This window comes from Aphelocoma coerulescens, chromosome 4 (genome assembly GCF_041296385.1).
Source record: "Aphelocoma coerulescens isolate FSJ_1873_10779 chromosome 4, UR_Acoe_1.0, whole genome shotgun sequence".
NCBI lineage: Eukaryota > Metazoa > Chordata > Aves > Passeriformes > Corvidae > Aphelocoma > Aphelocoma coerulescens.
Genome location: NC_091017.1, coordinates 14,223,415 through 14,240,237, shown reverse-complemented (window position 1 = coordinate 14,240,237; position 16,823 = coordinate 14,223,415). Strand labels below are relative to the sequence as shown.

The following is a 16,823-nucleotide window of genomic DNA, read 5'->3' as shown; positions in this document are numbered from 1 at the left end:
CTAGCCCCGACCCGGAAGCGCAGCCGCGCGAGCAGGAAGCCGGTCCAGCGGGGCGGGGGGGCATCGCGCAGGCGCCGGCTCAGACGCGACACGCCCCGCCCCTCGCGCGGGCAGCGTCCAATGGCGAGCGGGGGCGGGGCGGGGGCGGGGCCCGGCCGTGAGGGGGCGGAGGGACCGTGAGAGGCCGCACGGGAGGGGTCGGGGTCGCGGGAAGGACTCCGCGGTGGTGCGCGCTTCAGAGCCGGTGCGGGCCGTTCCTCTGTCACCTGCTCGCCTGCGCACGCCAGGTCCTGCCGGTCCTCGGCCTGCGTGCACAGCCCGTCAGCTCCTCCTGGGATGTGTATTTGTTGCTTCAGTTACCGCTCATCCTTGCTTTGGTTATTGCCCATCTTTGGATGCTAGTTACAGGTATGCTTGTGACCAGCAGCACTTCCTCAGAGAAGCCTTTGCTGTTCAGCAGCGCTCTAACAGAGCAGCAGTTAATGCTAACACACACGTGCTTGTTGTGAGGGTGTTCCCATCCTTATTTAAGCCTGGTAATCCTTCACTTCTGACCCAATTTAGCTCCAGTTTCCAACAATCGAATCTTGTTAATGTATTTTGCATTTTCATACCACAATACATATTCAGTATAAACGAAAAAAAAAAAGAGTTCTGCAAATTATGAGGATAATATGAGGATAATATCATACAGTCATGGAATCAGGGAATGGTTTGGCTTGGAAGGGATCTTAAAGGTCATCTAGTTCCAGTCCCCCCCTTGCATGGGCAGGGATGCCCCTCGCTATGTCACCTTTCTCAGGGCTCCATCCACCTTGTCCATATTATCTCTTTGAGAACTAAGTAACAAGAAAGGTCACAAATTGAATTAAAACCATCGTTGCCAGTAAACAAACTGGAGACCAAACTCCACTCATTCAAATAAAATCCTTTAGGCCAGCTCGCTGGTGACATAAGCTGGGTGTGCCAGCAAAGCCATCTTGGTTTGCTGTTTCTCAAAACAAACATCTTCATGCTATGTGGTTGAGCAATACCTGTAATTCAGCATCAGAGGAGTATGGAAAATGAGACTCATTAATCCCTGGTAGTATGTGAAGTGGGACAAGTGCAGAATCTGAGCTGGATCTCAGGCTGACAAGAGATACTGCTGATTTAAGAATAAGAAAAAAGACCCGCAAACCCTGCAGGGACAGCTGTAAGATGCTACGGCTGTCAAAAAACAAAACACAAAACCAAGAAATTCAGAGTTGGCTTGAAAATTGAGCCCCTCCCCAATATTTCAATTGCTTAGTTAAATGGTTTAGATGACTTGAACTTTGCTCCTCTGTCCTTCAGCTTTCTGTTTGCTCCTCACAGATGTAAAGTCTGGTTCTAGAAACTACTGTGCAGTTACTGAGTCATTACAGTCCAGTATAAAGTGTGTTGATCAAGGGCTTTTTTACAAGAACTTTACAAAGGTCAGAGGCTGTTACCACCAACATGTTAACTATCTAAACTGTGTTTGTACAGTGTACTGTATTGGAATGATATCTAAATTAACTAATTTTTTTTTCAGAAGGGCTTTTCCATAAACATACATAAAAAATTAACCTTGAAGGAGGTGTTAGGTTGTGTGGCTTGTATACCTGTGGAACTTAATGCTTTGACTTCTGTAATCTGGACTAGGAGAGTTTTAATTTTCTTGTGTTTACTAGTATCAACTTTTATTTTTTTTTAATTTTTTTTCTAGCACTGGTTCATGGTGAGTTCTGAAGCCAGAAGAGGAGAGGAGGAGTCCACTCAGGATCCCAAACAGAACTCTGGAAGAAAGAAGCACTGAAATCAAGTTGCCAGTGACACATGCATGGAAAAGGATAAAGTGGGACCTTATCTGGGCAGTGAATAGTGGAGAATGGAAGGAGAAAGGAAATTTGGAGGTATGAAAAGCTGCAAAGGTGCTCAGATATATTGATGTCTATGTGAAAGAGAATAAAGGAGGAGAAAGGGAGAAATGCAGGTGGTATGGCAGGCTCGTGGGGCATGTGATAGAGTAGGAAAAGCAGAGGGATGATGAGAGAAGGAGTTGCCACAAATAGGGAAGCAAATGTGGAAGAGCTGGAACAGTCATTTGAAAAGCTGGAGACGTATGGATGATTTGCAGGAGCATGGAGATATGGGGAATGCTGAAAGCATGAACAGCTGCAGATTAGCAGGATCAGGGGCTCCTGTGAGCCAGGAGATCAGAGGTCTCAGGAGGTTTTCAGTGCTTTGCCCTTTGTTTACATAGCATTGTGGATGGGAGGGGAGGCAGTGCCCACTGCTTGGGATAGGGGAACAGTCTTCCTGACAGCCTGGGACCATTCTGTCCTGCAGCCCAGTCACAGCAGTCACTGCATAGATAAAGCAAATTCTTCCTGAAAGCCACAGGAAGGTCTGAAAATCTACAGCCCCCATAAAAATTAAAATTGATAGCTCGAGGTGTATAGTTGGAAGGAGGGTAAGGTAATTCTAGCAGAGAAGCTTAGAAATAGTGATCTTACTTGCATGCAGATGACCAAGCATGCATACTCCTTATTTAATGATCATATTTCAAGTAATAGAGCCAGCAATGAAAAACAAGTGGTTAAGTGTTACGATGTTTGGTTAAGTCACTGAATTGCCTGTGACCTCAGAGCTAACACTAACCTGGACTGTGAGGATGATCCTAATTACAACCTTGCAATTAGATATGCAATTACCAATTTATAATTAGGAGCTAAAATTTAGAACACTGACTGTTCCTCTGTTTACAGTGAAATTTAACTCCTACGTATAAGCGTATTACTAAATGTGACAAAATTAAAAATAAATTCATTCTTCAGTGAATAAAATATATCTTCAAATACTTTCTCTGAAAAAGTAAGTAAAAAAATCCAGTCATGTTTCATGAAAAGTAATGATTATTGTTAAATACTAATTACTCTTACTGTAAAAAAGCACAAATAGCAGCAGAAGGTTAACCATGGTGGCATCTCTGTGAGAATTCAAAAATCTTAATGACAGGAAGGCAAAAAGGAAACTTTTTACTAAGGATATCCTGTCAGCCTTATGCATGAGATTAATTCTTTCTAGCAGAACATTTCATAAGTAAGAGGGCCATGCTAAAGGCTCGTGAGGCTCCGGATGTAACATCTTCCCATTCCTTTTGCCACCCACGTGAACCAGTCTAACATGCTGTACTTCCTGCTGCTGTACAGAGGTATCCACACGGCATGTCCAGCGAGCTTGGGCTCCCTGAGAGGCAGGATCCCCTGTGTCTGCAGTAGGTTCAGGCCCTCTGACAGTGAGCATCACATGGCTTGGCTGTGTGCTTGCATGACTGCTAAATGTAGTGCAAGACAGACAACAGGAGACCAGGGAAGATGAGGAGCAGGCTTCTCTTTTCAGTCACAGCTTGCTCTTAGAAGTGTCACTGTGACATGAAACTGCAACACGAGTCTGGAGCTCCTGAGCACTACTCGTGGCCTCCATATCAACTCCAATGCTGGCTGCAAGCAGCTGAATTAACTGCAGGGTTGGTATCTGTCAGGTACAAAGAGTGGTAGCTAGGTGCTTGAGAGCACTGTAAGGTTCAATTAGATAATTTTTGCTAACTATTAATTAAGTGTTTTAAGTTTTGAAGTGTTGATTAGAAATGTCTGAATGTTGAATCATCATGTTCTAGTTGTACACTGTCACATGTTCCAAAGGTTCATTCAACTGATAAACAACAGGGTATAGGTTTATTTATCCAAAAATCAAGACAGTACTGCATGCGGCCCAGTGTTACTGAAATCTGTTATCATGATGCAATTATTTATTTTTGAGGAGAGAAGCTTTGATTTGACAGAGCTGTTTTGCCTCCTGCAGATACAATCTGTCATGATTCAGTTTTGCATATATAATATAAATATATTTGCCACGTCAAGGAGCAACATCTGACTGAATGTGGCTTTATTTCTATTTCTGTATTAGTTTTCCTCAGTTGTAAAAGAGAGATGTTGCAGGGATTGCATTTGGTATTCAAGAAAGCGAGGAGCATCCGTAGCTTCAGACAAGGAACTGACTATTAATAGCTGTGATTAAAGGCTGCTGTGGTGGGAGATGTAGGTAGCTCCTTAACATTTATGTGGCAATAATCTGCCACAGTATCAGGCTGAGGCACAAAGAAAGTTTAAGGAGACTCAGGCCTTAAACACATATAGCGTGGACTGTGAGGCCAGAAATGTGATGTTTTAAAAGGCAAGTATATCCACATGAGATAAACTAGTAGACGGTATCTGCCACTGCAGATTTCCAGGAATAAGAATCATCCCTGTGATTCAGCATGGCTCAGATATATTTTGGCTGAAAAACTGTGTCTAGACTCAGGCTTCTTTGCCAGATACATCCGCCTTCTTCACTAAGTACCTCAGTAAGGGGTTCAGCTGGTCCACTGTGATGAGTGTGTTTTGTATTTCTTCCTTTTACTCAAAAGGATAACTGGCAAATCTTTACACAACATCTTTCTCTCTAATCTCCCTTACATGAATAAACAATACTGCTTGTTACCAAATATGCTTTTCTCAGTGATGTCTATCTCAATGCACACCCTAAAGAAAGTGGATGTACTAACCATAGTGAAACAATGGTGGTTAGATTGATATTTGGACAATTGGAAACTCAGCTCTGCATTAGACTCTCCTTGTTCTTCACTTTGTGAGGTTTAGAATTACATCAGTGAAGTCCCACAGTGGTCAAGAAGGTTTAAAGTCCCTAGACATTCATATCTATAACCTACAGGCAATGTATATGCCAGCTTTGTGTTTCACCAGTAAGAGGTGCATAACTTTTCCAAGCCCTGTCAACGTAAAAAGTGAACTTTTGGTGGCTCCTTATCTCCTTTCTCTTGCATTGCACAAAATGTTCATGGTAAACGTCCCAGATTTTAAAGTTGACATAAACTCCTTTATGTTTAGGATGTGTGAGGCTAGATGTTTAAATATAGTGAATCAGACTAAGTTGTCCCAAAACCCCTCAAATTTGTGCAATCTTTTATTTATTTTACTTGTGCAAGTGCTTACTTTGCATGCATAAATTTGCAATACGAATGCAACTTGAGTGTGTTCATATGAAAATGTGGCATTATGTAGGAATTTATGTGCAATGATACATACTATTTTCAGGGAAAAATTTGTAATGGTGATCATCTCTTTCAATTACAAACTGCTCTTAAACCCAGAAAAGCAAGCCTCTATGAAGAGCTTCATTTGATAAATGATACATTTGATAAAATTCAGATACGTGCTGAGGAAATAGCCTGTTTATAGAAATAGAGTTATACATCAACCCAGCTATCTGACAGAAAGTAATAAAAGTTGATTGCCTGCAAGGTCATCTGTGACTCAGAAATTAGACAGAATATGGACTGTGGAAGTCAGCTGTGAGGCCATGGCAGAGAACAATGCATACTTGATTGAATCCTCCACAAAAGATGTGTCAAGTATCACACCTTTCGAAAGAAAGAAGAGACTCAGTAGGTGAAGAAAATATCAAGCATTGTACTTCATTGCATAGCATGCACAACTGACTTAACAGGTTTTTCATGATGTGGTAGTTCTAACATTTTCGTGAAATGTTCAGTAGTTGCACAGGCATCCAAATAGATACATATTCTAATTTGTAAAAATGTGACAGCATACTTCACTTGGAAAAGTAGCAGGTTTAGCTTAAGTTAGACTGCTGTTTCTTTTATCAGTTTTTAATGAGACACTTGGCAGAACCAATACTGAAATCCATGTAGCTGTTGGCTGACACACACAATGTCTGCTGCTTAATGAAGGAGTAAATTGTATCATAAATCTCCTATTTTTATTGCTGTTTCTTTGTATGAGGAGTGCAAATCACCTTTCAAACTTACAGATTTCTGCTGTCTCCTTCTTTATATATTATCTATGTATATTGTAAAGGATACCATGAAAGGATGTAATTTTTCCAAGACCAAATATCAAAGATGTTATTATATCTTCTGATATATATTTTATGGATGACATTTGGTGGCATAACTGAGGACCAAATGCACCATTATCATTAAAAACAACTCAAAAAATACATGGGGAAACCAGAAAAAAAAAAAAGTAGAAAGTAAAGTTTCACAGAACAAAAAGTTTATTCCTGAGAGACTTGCCCATGGCTTGATTGGTGTGTATTTTAAAAGACTCACCTTATTGGAGTCCATTGATTTGCCAGCATTACATTATCTAGGCATCCTGTGAGGATCTCTGTGCACCTTTGTTAGTTGTTACATTTATAGTGCTTCTCTCACTAATCCAGCATTTTGGTATGTATGGAACCCTTTGCCCTGAGCTAACTAAACAAAATGTTTCAGTATATGCCTGATAATGGGGCACAAAAGAAATCTCATTATTTTCAGTGGGACTCCTGTAAGGCTCAACTGATCATCATTGCCTGGGCCTTTGCTGTTCTACTGGTGTGTGCAGATTCCTCCAAAGTGGAGTAATTTACTGTGCCTTGCATCTTGGTTGGTGCTTCTCTTTTTTTTTTCTTTTTTTTGGGGGGAGGAGGGGCATTTTTTGTATGTTTGTTTGTTTGTTTGTTGGGTTTTTAGTAGCATACATAGAGTCTATATTTTCTCTTACTTCTATAGTGCTGTTATTACCACTGGTCAGGCTTCATCCAACTCATGGACTGTACGACTTCATCGACTTAATTTCTTCTGATTATTCTGCCAAAGATTAAACATTGGTTTTCCCAGGTTCTGAGAATTTTGTTCCAGGTAATAGCCATGATTTTCCTTTTTCTGCTTAAGCCATCAATGGGTTTGTCAATTGTACATCAGTCACAAATTTTCTCTTGGCTTTTTTTTTTTTTTTTGTCTCTTTTAAAAAGTATGCTGCTTGGTTATTCTCATGATATTCTGATTTATTCAGTAAACACTCTGTGTTATAAATGTCAGACAGAGATCCCTTTTATCCTCAGTCATCCTTGTGACTGCATCTAACCTACAATGAGTGATGGAGACACCCAGCATAGTTCCAGCCTGAGCAGGTGTGTCTGCACCCTGCCTCAAGTAATAAGTGATGCAATAGTAAGCAAAGCAATTCATGGAGGCACAGCTAAACTGCTGCAAGTTCTGGCACTGGAATTCAGCTGCCACCAGTTCAAATATCTCTGCAGTATCCTTTGATGGGAGGTAGGTAGGTCCTTCATTGTCCAGAGAAAAGTCTGTTTCATGAGGTAATTCACTGGGTTTCAGAGCCCACTGTCAGGGTCAAAGCATTACACCTCTGAAATCTGTACCTCTTGTCAAATCCAAGTGAAATCAGCCCTTTTATCCTAATGCTTATGATGAGGAAGAGGAGGTCAGACACAGGGACATGACAACATATGCCTCCTTCCCTTGTAACTCTAAGAAAAAGAGTCTGAATTCCAGCTTGAGGAATCCCAAAACACTAGAGAGATCGTATACTGAATAAATTCACCTAGCAGGTGAAGTGCTGTGGAGTGAGGAACAGCAGCTCTGGACAATAATGAGGGAAAGAAAGAGTAATTTGGGCAAATGTGCAAGCATGTTTAATGAAACAGAAGTCAGATGCAGACCCACTAGCATATATCCTCCAAGATCAGGGCAGCATAAGAAGTGCATTATGTTGGTCTTGTACAGACATCCTCAAAGATTTCACCCTTAACTGAGCAGACCACAAGGAGTAATTTAGCCCTAAGATACAGGATAGTCACACTGGTAATCAGAATGTACAATTAGTTTCTATCTTCTGCCAGAAATGTCAATGCAGTTTGGTGAACTTTTTGAAGAGTTTGCACAGCTGCAATTTCATTTGCCTAGTAGATAGTGGAATTTTTTGCTTTTTAAATTCAGCTTCAATATTCAAATCCCCTGGAGACTTCTTAACATCAAAGCCATGTATCTTAATTCAGAATATTTTGGTTTGAAATCTGCGATAATCTTCACATTTCAAATTCAAATCTATCCATATTTTGATACCTTGTATGTGGTATTGGATGCACTAACTGAAATGCATAACAACAAAAGGAATTGTAACCATCTTTTGGTTTGAATAGCTGAATTCTTTGTAAAAATTTGGATCACTAAGAAAATTTTCTGTACCTCCAGCTTACTTAAGATCCATGAAAATCACTATTATGGGGTATAGAAAAGCAGCACAGGGTCAAAAATATACTTTGAAATGTGAAATTTTGTAAACACTTTTTTTATTCCATTTTAAATTTCAGCACAGATGGAGCTTGTGATAATTCAATAGTGATGGTATTTTGTCTTCATCTGAAACCAGGATCTGACATGTTCTTCTCTTACAGTTGCTGCTGAGGAGAGCTTAGGTTAATGTGTAAAATAATTGGTTCTCTGAACAGTTGGGCACAGTCTCAATCAGTTCCAGTTTCAGTATCAGATTTCTTTTAATCAGAGGGAAGTATAGTCTTTTTCTGATGCACTGTATGCACTAAAATTGGTTGGAAAGAAAATGCTTTGAGAAGTGCAGCGTAGAAGCAAATGTTCAATGTTATAAATAACATATGATTATTCAAATATAATAAACTTATAGGGCTTATTTATGTTGAATCATGTGTCAGGGTGTACTATGGACTTTTCTGTCCTAATTTCAATGATATCATTCTTCTGGGAGAGAACCTATTTAAAGTAAATTTCATGCAAAGCATAAATACTTATAAGAAAACAATTATTTTTCTTATTGAAGACAAAATTCTCTACTACATATTATCTACAATATGAAAAAATGAAAACTCATTACTCTTGGCCGAAACTTTTTAAAAAATGAGGCAGATCCAGCCCCATCTTTTTTAAAATGAGCCAGTATATACTGACAGCTTGATATTGAACTTAGCCAAATAAAAAGAAGGTGGACACCTTTTTTTCATTTAGTTGTTACATATGTTTGAGTACCTTAATTTTCCTAGAAAGATTTAAAGCAATGAGAGGATCACAGAAGGTTTATAGTGTCATAAACTACTGTAGGAAAATGCGGATAACGGAGAGGAAAATTAATTTTTATTTAAGTATCTATAAATTGCTCTTGGTTTGTTAATGTTAATTTAGCTTAATGTATATCAGACATCTAACATATATACGTATGTTCTTTCTGATAAAAAGAATTACCATTCTAGCTTTTCAACAAAGATATGGCTTAAGTTGATCCCCTGGGGAAGGCTCAAAAGTACTTGCTACTGGTTTTTTCCCTTTAGGCCAGTCACCTTCCAGTCCTTTCTGAGCTGCAAGTGCACATTGCTGGATCATGTCCAACCTCTCACCCAGCAGCAGGGCTGCTCTCCATCTGTTCATCCCCCAGCCTGGTTTGATACTGGGGGTTTCCCCAACCCATGTGTAAAACCCAGCGTTTGGTCTTGTTACAGCTCTTGAGATCCCCATGGGCCACTTCTTGAGCTTGTCCAGGTCCCTCTGGATGCATTCCGTTCTTCAGGAGTGTCCACAGCACGACTCAGCTTGCAGATGTGCTGAGGGTGCCCTCGATCCCTCTGTCAGTGTCACTAATGAAGACACTAAATAACACTGGTCCCAGTACAGACCCCTGAGGGACAGCACTTGTCACTGATGTCCTCTGGGACTCTGAACCCTTGACCCTCTGCATGCGACCATCCAACCAATTCCTAATCCACCTAACAGTCCACCCACTGAACCCATCTCTCTCCAATTTGGAGAAAAGGATGTTGTGAGGGACCATGTCAAAGGCTTTACAGCAGTCCAGATAAATGACATGTGTAAGCCTTTCCTTGTCCACTGATAGAGTCACCCCATCACAGAAGGCCTCTGGGTTGGTCAGGCATGACTTACCCTTGGTGAAGCTGTGCTGGCTGTCCTGAATCACCTCCCTGTTCTCCATGTGCCTTAGCAGAGCTTCTGGGAGGGTCTGTTCCATGATCTCTCCAGGCACAGAGGAGAGGGTGGCAGGTCGGTAGTTCCCAGGGCCATCCTTTCTTCCCTATTTAAAGATGGGTGCAGTATTTCCCTTTTTGCAGTCATCCATGACTGCCATGACTTTCAAATATCATGGAGAGAGGCTTGGCAACTACATCCACCAATTCTTTCAGGACTCTGGGATGCCTCTTATCAGGTCCCATAGACATATGTGAATTCAGGTTCCTCAGGTGGTCATGAACCTGATCTTTATTTACAGTGGGAGGGGCTTTGTTTTCTCAGTCTCCGTCCTTCCATCCAGTCACTCGAGAGGTGTGGGAAGAGAGGTTGCCATTGAAGACTGAGGCAAAAAAGTTGATTACTTCAGTCTTCCCCTTGTGAGTTGTTACCTGTTCACCAGTGTTGTTTATCAGGGGGATTGCACCTTCTTTGACCTTCCTTTTCCTATTAACGTGCCTGTAGAAGCCTTTCCTGTTATTCTTTATGTCCTTTGCCAGGTTCAGTTCCAATTTTGCCTTGGCCTTCCTCACAGCCTCCCTACACAATAGTACTTCTTTTCTGTGCTCTTCCCAGGTCTTTATACTCTTCCCAGGTTACCTGTCCAGTTTCCACTGCCTCTGCATTTGTTTCTTTCCCTTTATTTGACCAGCAGGTCCCTACTCAGCCATTCTGGTCTCTTGCCTTCCTTGCATGATTTCTTGCTCCTGGGAATCTCTAGCTCTTTTGCTTTTCTTATAGAAGAGCAAAGTCTTATAGAAGACTTCTTTAAAGATTTGCCAGTTCTGTTCTGCTCTCTTGTCCCCGAGGGCAGTCTCCCAGGGGATCCCTCTGACAATCTTTCTGAAGAGCTAGAAGTCTGCCTTCCGAAAGTCGAGAAGCCTGACTTTACTCCTTACTTGACCTATATTCCTCAAGACTGCAAACTCCACCAATGCATGATTGCTGCAACCTAGGCTATGTCCAGTCTTGACATCCCTAATTATCCCTTATTTTGGTGACCATCAAATCTAGTGTCGTGTTCCCTTTGGTGGGGCTGGCTATTACCTGGTTTAAGAAGTTATCCCTGGAGTCTCCTGGATTGTCTACAGTTTGCCATGCTACTTTCTACCAATACTCCACAAATACCAATGCTTTTTGAAGGCTTTTAGTGCTTGGTCACTTAAAATTTGTCTTCCCTACTCTCTCAGAGAACCCTTGCAAAAGACTAATTGTAGCCTGCAAGTTGCTTGTGAAATAGACATCACTGTAGACAGTCTAAATCATTCAGAGGCCAAATAATGATTTTACAGCACCTGGGACTCTCAGAGAATTATGCTTGACCTTATTTAGTAAAGCAATTTATTTTTGTTTAGACAGTAATTTATCTGTATTTTAAAAGTGGATCAGGAGGAAAAGCAATTACACTTGTAGTTTCAAAGTGCTTTATGGTATCAGCCTTACTAAAAGCCAATAGGGTGCATGTTCTGAAATTTCTGAGGTGCTTTTGAAAATCCATCTCTGTAAACACCTTAACATTTTTCCTCATGAAGTTGCATCTCACATACCTTATAAATACCTGCAAAACCATCTCATTCTCTTTTTGTCACTCTTTGTCAAACTACCTCTTGATGTGATACCTACAGAAAAAATCCAGTTTGCTTTCTGTGATCATTCCTTGTTTTCACTGGCCTGAATAATTCTGTGATTACCTTCACGCTTCATCTGTTTGCTATCTCTTCTCTCTTGGCCCATATTTACATCAGCAATGCTTAAGAACTGGACTGCTCTTCCCATTTTGTGATTTTCCAGCATGTGCTAGGGCATATCTTGCTTCACAGTGAACATTTCCAGCAATCCCAAAGCAATAATGCACCAACTTTACATGCCAGGGAAAAAGCAAGTGAGTATTACATGAACAGAGGTGCCTCTACCTAACTGTAAGTAGGGAACCCCACCTACACAGGGACTGCTTGCCACTGCAGTGCTAAGAAGAGCTTCAAAATGAGGTGGAAATTGCCAAAATCTTGTTCATAATTTTGCCTTAGTATGCATGCTTATATCCTGACAGGACATGCCATGAAAAGATGTTTCATTACAGTGCAATAGTGTACCATTGGCAATATAAATAGGGATTGTATAATACAAATACAGATGCTTAAATAAAAGCAGTTGGGATTCGTCTGGAGAGAATGAAATGAAACTGATTTTTGCTTCATTTGGATAGTTAAAATAGAAAAAAGGAACATTATAGTACCAGTGACACACTTGCTAGCACAATAGAAATAATCAGGGTTCCAATTTAACGAGGTATTGTAGAACGTGAGAATATTTTGAAGTGCTAATGAAAAAGGAAGAAGTGTTATAAGCGCTAGAAAATGGTAATTGGTAGATAGCAGCACTTTTAAAGAATAGTGACAGTTTCATATGAAAAAACATTGTAAGAATGTTGATTAGCTTAACTGGGACAGGAAAGATTTACAAAAAGAAGGGATTCAAAAGAAGAGCAGCCTTACTTCTGTCCTTGCAAAGCATTGAGTAGTATTAATTAAAACTGAGACAGGGCAAAGCTTAGGGCATGCACAACAGCACAACTCTTTTTATGTGAAACATAATTCTTTTCATGTTCATGCAGCCAACAAAGTATCCTCTGAATGGCACTGACCAACACAGGTGAGTGTAATATTGCAGAACTTGGGAGAATTGCTGACTGCAGAGCTCATTGTCTTGTACCTAAGAGGTTGCATGGGTAAAGTGTTCGTATTCCAGCTGTTGGTTTACATTGTCCTCCCTGCATTCCCAGTTACCTGGGGCAGGAGCTCACTGCCCATAGGCCATGGACATTCTGGTCTCATTTGTGTAACCAGTAGCATAATATTTAAGCCCTCTGTACCTTAATTTTTTACATGGAACTGAGAATTAGGGATTATGATGCTCCTGGCATGGCTTTGTGCATGCTGGTTTTAGATACAAAACAGGGAAACAGCGAGTGATAACCTGAGCTTCTATCTGGTTTTATTTAGTAAGGTCTGCCTTTTTCACACTAGTCAATGACAAAATGAATGAAACGAAAACTTGGATTTTTATTTTACCTTACTTTCTTATGGTACTGAAAATATGTTTTAAAAATACATTTAACATAAAATGAAGGGAGTTTTTATTCAGAGCTGTCAGATGCCATTGTCAAATATCTTCTCTTACTTGACATTAACATAATTAATCTCTTAAAACTGAAGTAAATTACCATCCTAATCATTATTCTCTGATTTGTCAGCTGAAGTTAGACCACATTTAACGGTAATGCTATGTAAAATCTGATATGCTGGGAAAATATAGCATATTTCTGAAGGGCATGATGATAGTCAGATTTGTCTAGACACGTAAAACACGTTTTTTGATGCCGTGAACTCCTCCAATTAATTTCATGAGTTTTTGAGACTCATAATAATTTAACTCAGATGCAGTGTGGGAATTAGAAAATGTAGCAGCCACAAAGTTTTTAGCAGAAAAGCTGCAGACTTCTTAAAATAATGAGGTCACATCCCCATGTGTTATAAATACTATTGGTGTGTTATTTCCAGTATTTAATGCCTTCGCTAAGATTTTGACTTGATTCTGGAGAAATCGCCTGTCTGAGGAAGGGTAAATTTAGACATTGGGCAATGTAGTGTATTCACTGGTTAGTTAATGGCACACTGTCTCCTGCTGCAGCCATGCAGCTGTGAGCTTTTTCAGTTCATTGTGCTTCTCTCATCCTGATCCAGCACATGCTGGCTGCAGCAATCCCTCTCCAGAGTGGCTGAGTAGTGGAGCAGGTCAGGATATCCATGGTTTTCCATTGTGGCTCTGTAGGAATATAGCGTTGTCCAAAACAGCACCAGTAAGCTGGTTGCATGTTTTAAAGTTGCAAAATGAGAGGTGCCACAATTCCAGTTTTAAGCTGGCCAGTGGTATGGTTGATTCTGCAGTCAGATGTCTGCATACTGCCAGCACTTCAAAGCCATGGAACACCCCCTGGTTTCTATATTTGTCTTTCAGTTGCCCTTGCTTTCCCCAAAGTCTGGTGGATAACCAGCTGGCAAAAACATGCCTCTGCTGGTGAATGTCTTCATCTGATGACATTTCATTTGTCAAGCTGAGTCTGTTCCCATCTTAGTCTGGGTTTAGTGTGAGTATTCTCCATACTTCATTTCTCCATGTGGAAAGAGAGGTTTGTCTTTCTCTCTTTCTTTTCTTTCTCTACAGACTGCCCACAAACACTGTTACACAATGTGAGCTGGCACAGGAGGCCTGGCTGTGGGGGGCTGAGGGCAGTCTGTCTCCTCTGTCTGCCTGTCTGTAGCCATTAACTGTTTTGTCTCCACTGTCAGACTGCACAGGAGCAGTGGATGACTGAAAAAGATGGGCTGTTCCATGGAAAGGACAGCCCCTGCCCCAGCAACACCCCAGCTAGGCTGGTCTCTAGCCCCCCACAGCTGTGCCGGATCCTGTCCTGACAGACCCTGTGGGTTCCCCTCACTGCCCCCAGCTCCCATTCCTAAGGGAGCAGGCAACTCTTACTGTACTCAAAAAGACTCACACAGAGAATAAAGGCTTGAAAATCACAGTGACATTTAAAAAACAAACATCCATTACTGAAAGATAGACTCACGTCCTTTTTTTTCTCCCTGAGAAACTTAAAACAACCTGCTTATTCAGCTTGATTGCATTAATGTAACTGTTCTTTGCTGCTAATAATAATTACAGGGAAACATTACACAAAGAAAATAAAATTTGTCTTCCTTTAAAATGTGTGTCTTGAAAAGTTTTGATGTGTGAAATCCAGTTCTATCTGGGAGCTATCTGAATTCCCCAAGTAAAATATGCCCAATGTGGAAATGTGTTTCAAAATCAGGAGCAAAAACTGTGACCTAGAAGCCATAGGGGAGACAATAAAGGTATTAAATGGAGAAAGCTCCAAATGGAGCTCCAAATCTGCTGAGGTGGACCATAAGAAGGGTTTCCAGGAGGTTCATCTGCTTGGCAGTGTCATCACGCAGAGACTTCTTTAGGGATCTAAATGCCCCCCAGAGTGCATGAACGGGAAAGACAAGAGTTGAAGAATAAACTGTACAAAGCGGGTAGTTTATTTCCTGTACAAAGGTAAAATATCTCCATAGGGGAAAGAAGGAGAAAATCTTTTAGGCAAAACTGGTATAATTGTTTCTCAAAGAACAGATGAAAATCCTAAACAAGATGGAAAACAGAATTTGATGCTTTGGCAGTCTGGGCTTGAGCCCTTACACTGCATTGTGGGACTAAACAAGTCTCTACTCTGTGGATGTTCTCCAAGTATCTGTAAGAGAAGGAGTGTTCCCACTGCCTCTGGGGTTTATCAGCATAGGATCTAGCTGTCAGTTTTTGGAAGAACTGACATTGCCAAAGACAAGGCACACATCTTCGTTTCCACCCCGTGTCCACAAATAGGTGTCAGTGTTGTTGCACCTGAGGAAAAACAGGCTGACTGTAAACTTCCATTTGCCAACTGTCTTCCTTGGTTTGTCCATCTACCTGACTGGTTTGTGTGGGTTGCTGCTAAAAGCAGTAGTCCACTCTCCTCTGATGTGTGTTTCAGCACAGAAGCTTTGAAGATACAGGTGTTTTCATTGTGAGCTAATGTCTGCCAGCTTGAATGTATGGTGCCAAAATAACAGTTCCCCACAGCAGACACCGCACGTGAGCCTTATTCTAAGAGTGGAGGTTAGAGGATGGTGCAAATAGTTTTTCCTTGGTTAACAGGAAAACTTTGAGGTAGCTCCCCAGGGAAGCTGAATCTTTCCCTGGGGAATACTGGTGGGCCTTAGCATCATCATCAAATTCATTAAAAGTTGTTCCCCCTCTCTTGAGGTTAATCTGAAACGTGGGATTTAGCTGAGGACTGAAAAATTTTTCTGTTTCCAGAGGAGGTCCTGAGCTACAATATTCTTCATACTTGCTGAAACTGAGTAACCTCTGAAGTACAAAATTAGGTTCCTTCTTCTTTAGTTATATTGTTGTAATGTCTTATTCCAGTGTTCATCCAGAAATATATTAGTAACTACTAATATTATAATAAAATTATAAAATCTCTTGAGCAGGTGCATGAATAAAACCTTCAAATAAGACAAAGTGCTAATAAAATCTTACACAGCTTGGGGAATGTTACCACAATAACACTTAAAGAAGAATAAGTAATACATAACAAAAATACAGCAGTACAATGAAAATAATACAACTATAGTTAAGTGGCATTAATTAAACCCCTTTCCCTTAATGTAATTTGATTATAGTCCCATTCCACTAGGGGTCAAATTCATCCCTGGTGTGACTTGGAGAGAGTGGATTCAAGAGATGGATTTTTGTGTTTGGTTAGGGCTACTCAGAATTTTGTGTCATGCTGCTTCTCAAGAAGTTCTGAGCACCCTCTTTTGGCATTTGTGTAAACCTGAGCTACAATTTTTCAGGTGTCATAGCGTCGTGTCCCTGCACGCCCCTGCTCCTTGTGCTCTTGTCCTTGAATGCCTTCTAGTGATACCGGCACTCTACTGAACCTTAAACCCAGGCAGCAGAGCCGTCCTGTGACTGGGGGAATACTCGCATCAGTAGGTGGAGCTGTACCGCGCAGCAGGAGCTCACTTGGATACACTGGCTTACATCCACGTTAACACAGGCATTGTGTTGGTACAGGTCAGGGGAGAGCAATTAGGGAAAACCTGGCAGCTGTCCCTGACGTGCTGCACTTTGACCCACAGCACAGAGCGGAGGGGACGGCAGTCCTGCGTGATCCTGATGGGGCAGGACCTTCCCATCAGCAGAACAGAGCCTTAGATTAGGGAGTCCCTAGCATAAAACTGCTTGCTGAGTGTGCTTGAGGATGAGTGTCTGATCAGAAATCAATAAACCG

General features: G+C 41.1%; 1 long non-coding RNA gene across 1 annotated transcript; it reads left to right on the top strand.

Annotated features, from left to right (window-relative positions):
• Positions 1–215: 215 nt before the first annotated feature.
• On the top strand, positions 216–6,723 carry LOC138108957 (uncharacterized). Its single transcript, XR_011150160.1, has 3 exons — positions 216–408; positions 1,730–1,916; positions 6,644–6,723. It is a non-coding gene; the product is annotated as an uncharacterized lncRNA (long non-coding RNA).
• The last annotated feature ends 10,100 nt before the right edge of the window (positions 6,724–16,823 follow it).